The sequence below is a fragment of the Grampus griseus genome, assembly GCF_964374135.1.
Source record: "Grampus griseus genome assembly, chromosome: Y".
NCBI classification, from domain to species: Eukaryota; Metazoa; Chordata; class Mammalia; order Artiodactyla; family Delphinidae; genus Grampus; species Grampus griseus.
In genome coordinates this window covers 4,225,554-4,236,811 of record NC_139016.1, presented here as the reverse complement: position 1 = coordinate 4,236,811, position 11,258 = coordinate 4,225,554, and the positions used below count along the sequence as shown (strand labels likewise).

General features: G+C 48.3%; 1 pseudogene across 1 annotated transcript; it reads right to left on the bottom strand.

Annotated features, from left to right (window-relative positions):
• Positions 1–345: 345 nt before the first annotated feature.
• LOC309817689 (small ribosomal subunit protein eS24-like) lies at positions 346–785 on the bottom strand (annotated as a pseudogene). The gene has a single exon. The product of its transcript is annotated as a small ribosomal subunit protein eS24-like (transcript).
• Between the last annotated feature and the right edge of the window lie 10,473 nt (positions 786–11,258).

Sequence of the window (11,258 nt, the reverse complement as noted above, 5' to 3'; positions counted from 1 at the left end):
TTCTCTCTTGTAACCATGTATCTTACTGCACTCTGTCCTCCCAGCTCCTAGCTCATTGCCTACACTTGCTTGACCCTCCATAAATGTTCAACTTCTTAGTAGCGTGTGCTCAGGAAATACTGAATGGGTGGATGCAGGAAGAATGAGGGAATAGAACATGATGATCCTGTGCTCTAACCACACATCTGTTCGGATCTGAGTGGGGAGATCAGAGTTTGCACGTTTAAGTCAAGTCAGCACTTTCAAGGCCACAAAAGCCGTCCAACTTGATTACAGGTAGACCTTTTTTTTTGGGGGGGGGCATATAAAAGATCTTAGTTTATTAATCCTCTCATAAAAGGCTGCTCACATCTCCACCGATACAGTCACGGCAGAATCTTTACTCCTCTTGTTGCCAGCACCAACACTGGCCTTTGCAGTCCCCCGGACTTGCTTCATTCTGTTCTTGAGTTCCTTTCGCTGTTTTCTGGACATCTTTTTCTTCTCATGCAGGCCGTGTCTTGCAGCCTGGGTTTGGGCTCGTTCTTCTCCAGGTAATCCAAGGCATCGTAAGCCATGTCAAAGCCAGTTGTCTTGCCACCATCAAAATGGGTTTTAAATCCAAATACAAAGGTGCCATCTGGTGTGCTCTTGTATATGCATTTCGGCTAGTTTTTTTCCCCCAAATTTCTGTCTTAGGGCCTGTTGCCTTCCCAGGGTGAAGGACATTGATGCCCGTTTGTTTGCGCTGAAGTAGTCGGTCGGTCATGAACTTCCTGGTCCTGGATAGTTACTGTGTCGTTCATGATGACCGCTGATCTTCAGGCAGCCTGGGAGGACAAGAGCACCGGTAGGCCTTTGGAGGAATGGGCTTCTGAAGATGGAGGCCCAAGTGAGGAGAAATAAGAGGATGCCTTCCCTCTGAGGCAAGGCCAGGGTCCCATAAAGAAAATCACTACATAGGCACACAGCTTTACCAGAGTCACTGTGATTATCAGGTTTTCTTAGGTATCTGTTACCAGAAAGGCAGGAAAATGCCCCACGGTTCTCACACTTTCCTCCATCACCGTGATACCCCCGTGCATGCCTGAGTGTCATTCAGTGGGCTTGAATCAATACCCACTGAAGATGAAACCAGCAGTTGTGTCACCCCCGGCTCCGCAGAGATCACCCTTGGTTTCTCGCCCTCGGCCAAAATATACACTGGGTCTCTCTTTGCTTTTGTGCTGTGGCTGGCATGTCGCTGCCAGCACCACTGCTTTCTGCCCACCAGCCGCGAGATCTCGTGACGTCCTAGACACATTCCTTTGGTGTCTACCAGCGTCCCCCAAAGCGGAGATAATCCAGCCTGAATGTTCACTCAGCACCGGAACGGCCCTCCTGGGTTTGGCTGGCAGCCCCCGAGCAGACCTTTTGTATCTGCGTCCCTTTGATGGACAGGCGCTGCGGATTCCCGGGACCCAGCTCCCAGAAAGGAACTCAGCAGGGAAGGGGGACTGCTGAGTATCCTTCCAACCTGAAGGTAAAAAACACAAATGAGAAGAGAAGGAACTGGGGCAAAGCTTCTGACAGAGCTGATACGTTTTCGTGGGAGAACAATACCCGGTTACGGGGACGCGAGACCTGGTATTTCGCCGTTGGCCTCATTAATCAGAGAAGGACCAGCCTGGCCGTGGTGATGCCAGTTCCCCAACCCATTGCTGCGGGTTTTAACTTTTGTCCTGATGTCTGAGGCTGACGTGTGATCCCAGGGCTCTCGGGGCAGGCGTGTGATCCCCGGGCAGTGTCACTCTATAAATAACACGCTGTGCTGGGAATAGCACACTTCTTCATTCCTCCTGCCAGAGACGACCTCTCAGCTCCTTGGGGGTCAGGACAAGGTGAGAGCCACAGAAAGGTGACAGAGAGACAGAGAGGGACATCATGTAGTGGATTGCAGAGGGTCCTCTCCCAAATTTACGTCCCTGGGAATCTCAGAATGGGACCTCAGTTGGAAAGAGGGTCTTTGCAGGTGTCATTCGTTAAGGGTCTTCGTTGGAAATCATCCTCGTGCCCTCAGTTCAGTGACTGGTGTCCTTATGAGAGGAAGGAAAGGGAGGTTTGGACAGAAGTATTCACAGAAAAGAACAAGCAAAGACAGAGGCAGAGATTGAGGTGAGGTGGCCACAAGCTAGTCAGCACCAAGGATTGTAGCAGCCACCACAAACCAGGAAGGACCCTCCCCTGGAGCCTCACAGGGAGTGCAGGCCTCCGGACACCTTGACTTTGCACTTCTGGCCTCCAGAGCCGGGAGAGGATGCACTTCCCTTGTTTACAGACATCCAGGTGGTGGTCACAGGAAGCACACACAGACCCCAATGCTGGCATCCTGATGACACCAACACTTCTTTCCCGGGTCCTGGCGATAGGCTGCCTTCCAAACTAAAGGATTGCAAGAGCCACAGAGGCTGTTTCCTTTCTGTTGAACTTGATTTTCCTTGAAAATCCCAAATATGGCCCGTACCCCCCATCACTGGGGTGCTGCCAGAGGCCCTTGAAATCCTTCAGCCATTGGCACAAAGACGCGGAAATAGAATGAGGGGCTGGCCAACCAGGAGGCTTGAACTGCTTCTCATTTGTTTTCTTTGCTTGGGAAAGAAATCAGATGATCCCGTGCAGGCCCCCGGGGTGAGAGCAGATGATTAGCAACACAGAGCTGAAAATAGGCTTGTTTTTCACACCACCCTCTTGCTTTTTTTTTTTTTTTTATTTTTTGTCACAGAACCATGTTGCGACAAAACCAAGTTTAATTACTTCACACCTTGCACCTCAAGGTATGTGATTACTTTGAGAAAAGAGAAAATCTAGGTCCTGCCGTGCCGCCCACCCTGGACAGGCACCGTGGTTTTTACAAAGGTCCATCAGCGCTCTTAGGATCTGAGGTTATCGAGGTTCTTTTTATGGACACTTGTCCATGCCGGGGACCCGCTGAAGCTTAGTGCAGAGTGCGTTGACTGGGGAGACCGTGATTCTAAGTAGGAGCCTTTGCCACGCCAGATTCCTCCGGGGTGAGTCAGTGATCACGGCAGGAAAGTGGGGAGGGGGATTATGACCTCTCCTATGGGACATTCAGAGTCACACTGCGCATAACAATATAGACATAAAGTGGAGATATCTAGGAGCCTGAGAAGTTCCCTACCATTCAGGGCAACAAGTTTCTGCAAAGTGTGAATGTTAATGGTACAAACCAAGGTTAAAAACAAAAAACAAAAACTTGCTCAGGGTGGCCCAGGGACCACTCTCAGCTCCTGCAGTCCCTGCCATGTGAGCCCCTGGTCGTTTCTCATCACGGCTATTTCCTTTCTTCCAGGCCTGTAGGATCCTATCTTTTTGACTCTACCTTTCTTCTGATTAGGTCAGGCCCACCCAGGGTAGTTGATGGACTCAAAATCAACCAGTGAGGAACCTAGCCCACAGAGTGACATTCACATTGTTGATCCCCACGCTGAAACAAACAAACAACAGCAAAACTACAACACCACCCTTCCATAGGAATAAAAAGTACGGAAAGATGGAGAGAAAAGGGGTAGTGGGTGCAGGCAGACAGTCCTGGGTTTGGAGCCTACTTTTCATCTTGTGTGCACAGGTTACGCCACCCCCTCAGCCTCGGTATTCCTTTGCATGGGGGTAGAAATCAAACCACAGTATTATAAAAATAATGTTTGTCCACAGTAGCCACACGGTGGAAGCAATCCAGGTGTCCACTGACAGAAGAGTGGCTAAGCAAAACGCAGTATTTATAAAATTCAACCCTGAGAAGGACATCCTGACCCAGGCTACAGCATGGGTGAACCTGGAGGATATCATGCTCAGTAAAATAAGCCAGACACACAAAGACAAACATGGTGTGATTCGACCTCAGTGCAGTACACAGAGGATCACATTCATAGACACAGAAAGTGGCATGGTGGCTGCCAGGGCTGTGTGCAGGGGGAACGTGGTATTAGTGTTTAATGGGTATGGATTTTCAGTTTCGGGAAATAGAAAGCTTCTGGAGAGGGACAGTGGCGATGATAGCACAGCGATGTGAATATACTTAACGCCACTGAAACGCACACTGAAAAATGGTTAAGATGGTCCAACTTACGTTATGCGTGTTTTGTACCACAACTTAAAACTAATAATAATAATAGGTTCTTTAAAAAAAAGAGAGAGAGAGTGACATTCACCATATTCACAGGTCCCACGCATTCTCAAGAGGAGCCCACTCTACACCAGCAGAAAGGGATCTCGGGGTACATCTTAGGCTTCAACCTCCCACACCAATAAGTGCGTTCACGAGGGCTACCCCAGTGGGCCACTGGGTCTCAGTGGAACTGCAGATTCCCTGGGAGACTGGTAGTAGCTACCTGAGAGCCACCCTGCTCAGGGGAGAGGAAGCTACCCTGAATACCCTCAGGCAGTGAGGGTCGTGCCTAGGGTGTCCACTCCCCTGAGTGTGCAGACCACACCAGCCCCCGGTGTAGCGCGCAGCCCTACCCTTCTGGCAGAGATAGTCCCGTGCAGAGGGACTCCCGTGTGAAGCTGGCAGCCCCGTCTGTACCGGCCCGAACACACGGAGTTGATTTACTGCCAGGTTACAAAAGCTCTATCGCGATCACCTGGCAATGTGGTTTCTGATGCTTTTTTTTTTTTTTTTAATTTTTATTAGAGTATAGTTGCTTTACAGTGTTACAGCCACTATGGAAAACAGTATGGAGGTTCCTTAAGAAACTAAAAATGTTTTCTGACTCTTGGTCTAGACAAGGGCCATGGGAGTTAGGATGCACTCCTTCAGTCCAGAACTCCTCTGGAGACCCCCATGGCCGTTTTTTTCCACCGCTGGTTTGCAATCGATGTAACCAGTTAGATGGGCTGCTTGATGACATGGCTGGAGGAGCGGAAACGCATGTTGGAAACTTATGGTTTGAATTCTCATGGGGAAAAAAAAATGCTTTGCACAGAGCTTGACGGTTTAATTCTGAGACAAAACATGACCTATGTGGAAATACAAAGCATGGGAGATGGTGCCTGATGCCTGAAACGTCTTCTGGACCTCCCACGTGTGCAGGTTCTGCCTGTCTGTCTGTCTCTCTCTGTCTTTTTCTGTTTCTGTGTCTCCCTTTCTGTTTACTGATCTCTGTTTCTCGCTTTGTCTCTCTCTAGATGAACCACATCCTTTATCTTCAAAAAGGAAACTATATGAGGGTGCTCCGTGGAGTCTCGTGCTCCCTGTCACGTACCCAGATTTCGGAAACCTTTGCAAGGCTCTCCACGAAGCCACAGCTGGTCGCCCCTCTGGTGAACTGAGTGCTTAGGGTTTGAACACGGAGGGCGTCTCCTTCAGAGTCTTACCAGTTGGCTGGGCGCCCTTCCTGACACGACATGAATGCTCAGATCTTCACTGGGTTCACTGCCTGCCTTATTAAGAGTGGGTTTTAAACAAAATGCGTGATAATCCATCTCCCCCATTTTTCCTGGGTATCATTTGCTTGTTGCTCTAGGTGCCACCGCAGAATATTGGCCTTTTTTCCCCAGTCTCTTTGCTCAATGGACATTTTGACCTCTGTCCCCCATGGAACCACCTTGACTTTGATTTCTGTCCTGGTCACCACGTTACTCCCCAGCTATTAAGAGCCAGCGTGTCTCAGACAGGGGGCCCTTGAAGCAGCCTCCGGCCAAACCTGCGTCGGGTCTCTTTCTTCTGTTCTCTCCTGCCGGCCTGTGTACCTTCATGGTGCCAGCTCATGAAACCCTCTGCCGAGGGGTGATGCCCAACAATTGCCTGAACTCTCAGACCTTTGAACGCCTTCATCCTTTCGAAAAAGAATGACAGTGCCTTTGAAAACTCAGTAGAAAGAACGTTTCGTTCCACCCTGAGATCATACGTAAGATTATATCTCCCGGGAGGTGTCCTCACATACACCCCATGAGTGTTTTATGGGTAGGAATCCTTGTTTCGGGGTAGGATGGGAAGATGAGGCCAGGATGAGAAAATGCCTCCTGGGGAGGGTGTCTGGATGGGTGTAGCTCAGGTCAGGCACCTGTCCCCTGACTTGGAAGAGGAGGGAGGGGAGAAACTGTCCCCTTGGGCTTTCTGAGTAGGACAGAAGCACCTGGACCTACCTTCTAAAGAGCTGACTCAACATGCGAGAAAGTCCTTCCTCACAAAGAAAGTCAAGAGCAGGCAGATGGATCCCTGGACAGCTCTGCCCCAGGAGCTGAGACCAAAGACGACAAAGACATGAAACAGTGTGAGCAGGTTCCCGCATGGAGAGACCTAGCAGGGAGGGGTGATGGGTGGGTGCTGCAAACGGGGCCAAGGTCACAGCCCAGAGTCTTACCCGCCATACCGTGTTGCCCCCCATATATTGGAAACGATTTTGGAGAGCATTCTTTTAAGCAGCAAAGAATAGAAAGAGACTCTTAATTTCTCAATCCAAGGCATAGAGGGTTTAGCTTACCAGTGATTTCAGGAGACACAGGGATAAATCCTGCACTTTCTGGCTTTAGGGGCAGTCAGTCTTGTGAAGATTAAAAGGAGTTGAATTCAAACTACTGGGCTCTATGCCCCCGTGAGGGAGGGACCTATTAGTCTGCTAACTTTTACAGAACGTGGTTGGTATGTCCTTTGTGCGGCTGTCGTGAGCTTTAGGTGCGGTGAGAGCTTTAAAGAACACGGCACAGCGTATGTATTCAGCACTCTCGGGTCGTTCGCTGAGTCTGGTCTCCCAAAACTCAAAAGGGAGACTGACGACAGAAGGAGTTAAATCTGTCATACGCGTTCTGTCGAGTTTCTCTGTTTCTGATGATCCATTTAGCGGTAGAAAACACCGAAAGGGACAAGAGTCCAGTGGATCTAGGCATCCAGATGTGACCTTCCTCTTATTTTAGGATTGACTGTTTTTTTAACATTACCTCCTGGCAATTTATTATCAAACGGGCCTATTCATGCCTTTCACATGTGCATACTTCTACGGATGTGCTTATATCCACAGAGTCCTGCGTGCATACACATATGTACATATTGAATTATTTGTAAGGTTGTTACTGAACCAAACTTGGCGCCACTCACCCAGGCACAGCAAAGCCAGTCTCCTGACGGCACGTTGTGGTGAAGGAAAATGCAGTGTTCGCTGCAGGGGCCAAGCAAGGGGAGCAAGCAGCCCATGCTCAAAAGGTCCAAAGTCTCCGATGGATTTCAGGGAAAGGGCTTAAAAGACAGGGTGAGGGAGTGGGGCTGTGGGCTGTGTGATGAGCTGGTGGACACTGTTCTGATTGGTTGGTGGTGAGGTCATCGGGAGTTGGCATCCTCAGCCTTCCGGCTCCAGCCGGTCTGGGGTCTCCGTGCTGGTGGGCAGCATGCAGTTGACTTCTTCCCTGGTGGAGGTTTCAGTATCTGCAAAACAGCTCAAAGGACGTGGCTCGGAATATGATCTATAGTCCTTGGAGGAATGGAGTCCTTGGCTTTCTTTAATGACTAAACTATTATTAATTTATTTTGCTTGACCATTTTCCTTTATTTCTTCATTTCTCACTTCTATGATTAAATTTGTTCTTGGAACTTGGGGAAGGCCTAGGAGGCGGAAGTTTTTCTACAGACAAGAGGCAGGGGATGGAGTGGTCTGTACTGGGAAGGCCCCATAGGCTGCTGCTCATATACAGGGGGAGTGGAATTATTGAAACCTTCTCTACATCATCATCTACAGAGGGAAAGCCCAGGACTAATGCGCTGGAGTATGGTTGAAACCATACTGGCTAGGAGTCAGGAGGGCGGGTCCTGTTTGAATCTCTGCCATTAACTAGTTGTGTCATGGTACCCATGTCACTCAACCACTCTGGCTTCCAGTTTCTTCTTCTGCATAATTAGGTGACTAGTACCCCTGATCACTCCCACCCCTTACCGTCAGTATGTTTATGGATCTATTAAGACAGTTAACCTGGGCGCTGAACTCAGGATATGGTCTGGCTCCCTGGAACACCGATACCCCTGCATTTATAGAGCTGAGGGCACCTGAGGGTGGGTGTGTTCAATTCACTGTGGGATTATTTTGTCTCAGTCAGCGTGGGCTGCCATAACAAAACACCACAGACTGGGCGGCTTCACAGCAAACATTTATTGCTCACAGTTCTAGAGGCTGGAAGCCTGAGATCAGGGTACCAGCACGGTTGAGTTCTGGTGAGGACCTTCTTCCTGCTCACACATGACCACCTTCTTGCTGTGTCCTCACATGGTGCAGAAAGAATTCTTCTTCTCCTCCTTCCTCTTCTCCTTCCCCTTCCCCTTCCCCTTCCCTTCCCCTTCCCCTTCTTCTTCCCCTTCCCCTTCCCTTCCCCTTCCCCTTCCCTTCCCCTTCTTCCCCTTTCCTTCCCCTTCCCTTTCCCTTCCCCTTCCCTTCGCCTCCCCCTCCCCCTCCCCTTCCCCTTCTTCTCCTTCTCCTTCCCCTTCTCCCCCTCCTCCTCTTCTCTCTCCTCCCCGCTTCCTCACCCTTCTCCTGCCCCTCCTCCTTCTTCTTTACTCTTCCCATCCTGGGTCTCCACCCTCATGACCTCATCTAAACCTAATTACTCCCCAAAGACTCCACCTCCAAATACCATCACATTGGGGGTTAGGGCTTCAACATACGGACTTGGGGAGACACAATTCAGTCCTTAGCAGTAGGCATGCTACTTCTCCTGTGAAGTACCACTTTATCACTCAAGTGATTTATAAATATAAGCGTTTCTTTGTCTTAATATCAGTGTCATAATTTTGAGCCCCAACGTTGACTTGTGTACAGCAAGCCTTTGACGAGGCTACTGCAGTCCCTTGACATGGAGTGTTTATTCAGCGAAAACTCTTCAGCCCTCTGCTGTTCTCTGAGAGCTAGGTGTGTGGAGACTATGGTCTGTATTTCACACAAACAGAGACTATTTCCACCTTTTCTTGTTTCTGTGACTCTGAGCCAGCGGACATTCCCATTCTGGAATAGCAGGAGAGTAACTTTTATCGTTTCTTTCATTGTTTCGATTACCCTGGGAAGCTCATTCCCAGTTAGCTCAGGTAGACACTTGGGATCATTTATGAAGAAAGCCTAAATTCTCCCCCTGCCTCAGCCAGTTTCTCTTCATTTGTCCACGGCTGTGGAGTGCATTTATTTATATTGGCCCAAATCAGTAATGATCCCTGTCACTCAGAAGGATAAACAAAACAGAACATGAAACCGTATGCTTTGTGACATCAGCTCCGTATTGGTATTTTTTGTATTGAAAGAATAGCGTGCTACCAACAACATATGAATAAGCATGAGAAGGCTGATAAATGCTTACAGAGTTCACAGGGATGAATGAGGATGACTTACCAGAACAAATAGTCCTCTTTCTAGAAGACCTATAATGGAAAACGTTACCTACAGGAATCAGATGCACAGAAATCTTTTCTTTCATACGAGAGCAAAACTCCCCGGCATCACTTCCCATACCCTCTCCCATGCTACTTCTTTGCAAAAAAAAATGTGATTTTTGTCTGAAACAATCACTGGGGAGAGAGCAGAAGAAACTTGCAGAGCTTGAAATTTCACAGGAAGAAGTGAAACTGAGAAGCAGTCAAGATCATTTGTGGTTTTTTGTTTTGTTTTGTTTTGTTTTGTTTTTGCAGTACGTGGGCCTCTCACTGTTGTGGCCTCTCCCATTGCGGAGCACAGGCTCCAGAGGCGCAGGCTTAGCGGCCATGGCTCACAGGCCCAGCCACTCCGCAGCATGTGCGATCTTCCCAGACCGGGGCACGAACCCGTGTCCCCTGCATCGGCAGGCGGACTCTCAACCACTGCGCCACCAGGGAAGCCCTCATTTGTTTTTAAAAACAATTACTTAAATACAATACTGGGAGAAAGCATTAGCATATTTAAACTTGTATTCTGCATATGTAAAATCTTTTAAAGGGAGAACAACCTAGTGATTTTTTTTTAATGTAATTTGACATATGCTTTATTGGGAAAGAATCACACTATTTGGTAATTACCAAAATTACCACTTCTCAAATTCTCCTAATTATTTCACATAAAACATGTCAGTCTGGCCCCATTTTTTAAGCAGAGATTTTAAATGTTTTCATAGCAAAACTGTGCAGAAAGGAGCATGCTTCCCAGAATGTAATCACGGAACATTTCAAGGTAGCAGCGTCCCTGTAGAACATTGATCCATCTCTCAGTGACTGAGAGAGCTCCTCTCGTGTGCCACGGGCCTCGATAGCTCTCTCCTGTTACAGCTACGTGTGTGTACGTTCTCAGGGTCCTGTGCTAGGCTGACTTACATAGAGGTAGCCTTTTCATTTTCACAGCTCTGTGGTAGGATTCGTGTACAGTGCGGTGACGGGGGGTGCTCACTAGTTTAAGGCAGGGTAATGATAACGTTTCTACGAGGATGACAAAGAGCCCATCTTGCTTGAGTAACTACCCTCCAATACCTGGTAAACAGGCGGACTTCCGTCCCCAAGTGTGACAGAGGTGGTGCTCTCAGAAGTCGGTTAGGGTTGAGGATATGGACGGAGGCCATAGCGGTGGTCCCGCCATCTGTCAGCTCATCGGGGGATCAGGGTTTGCTGTTCCTGCCACAGGATGCTGACAACAAACAGTTCTTTTTTAAAATTTTTATTGGAGTAGAGTTGATTTACGACGTTGTGTGAGTTTCAGGTGTACAGCAAAGTGAATCAGTTATGCATGCACATATATCCACTCTTTTTCAGATTCTTTTCCCATACAGGTCATTACGGAGTATTGAGTAGAGTTCCCTGTGCTGTACAGTAGGTCCTTATTGGTTATCTATTTTATATGTAGTAGTGTGTATATGTCAATTCCAGTCTCCCAATGTATCCCTCCCCACCTCAGCCCCTGGTAACTATAAGTTTGTTTTCTACATCTGTGACTCTATTTCTGTTTCGTAGATAAGTTCATTTGTATCATATTTTAGATTCCACATATAAGCAATGTCAAATGATATGTGTCTTTCTCTGCCTGACTGACTTTACTTAGTATGACAATCTCTAGGTCCATCCATGTTGCTGCAAACGGCAGCATTTCCTTCTTCTTTATGGCCGAGTCATAGGCCATTAACAAATACGTTTCTTGGCACCCGCTCGGAGCTGGGAGTGACACTAGGTCTTAGGAATATAACGGTGAATGAGAGACCCCTGTTACTTTCCACTACAGGATACAGCCAAGTGAGCTCTACAGTTCAGAAGAGAAGTAGGGAAACTGAAACGGCAGGGTGTTCAGTGACGTGGC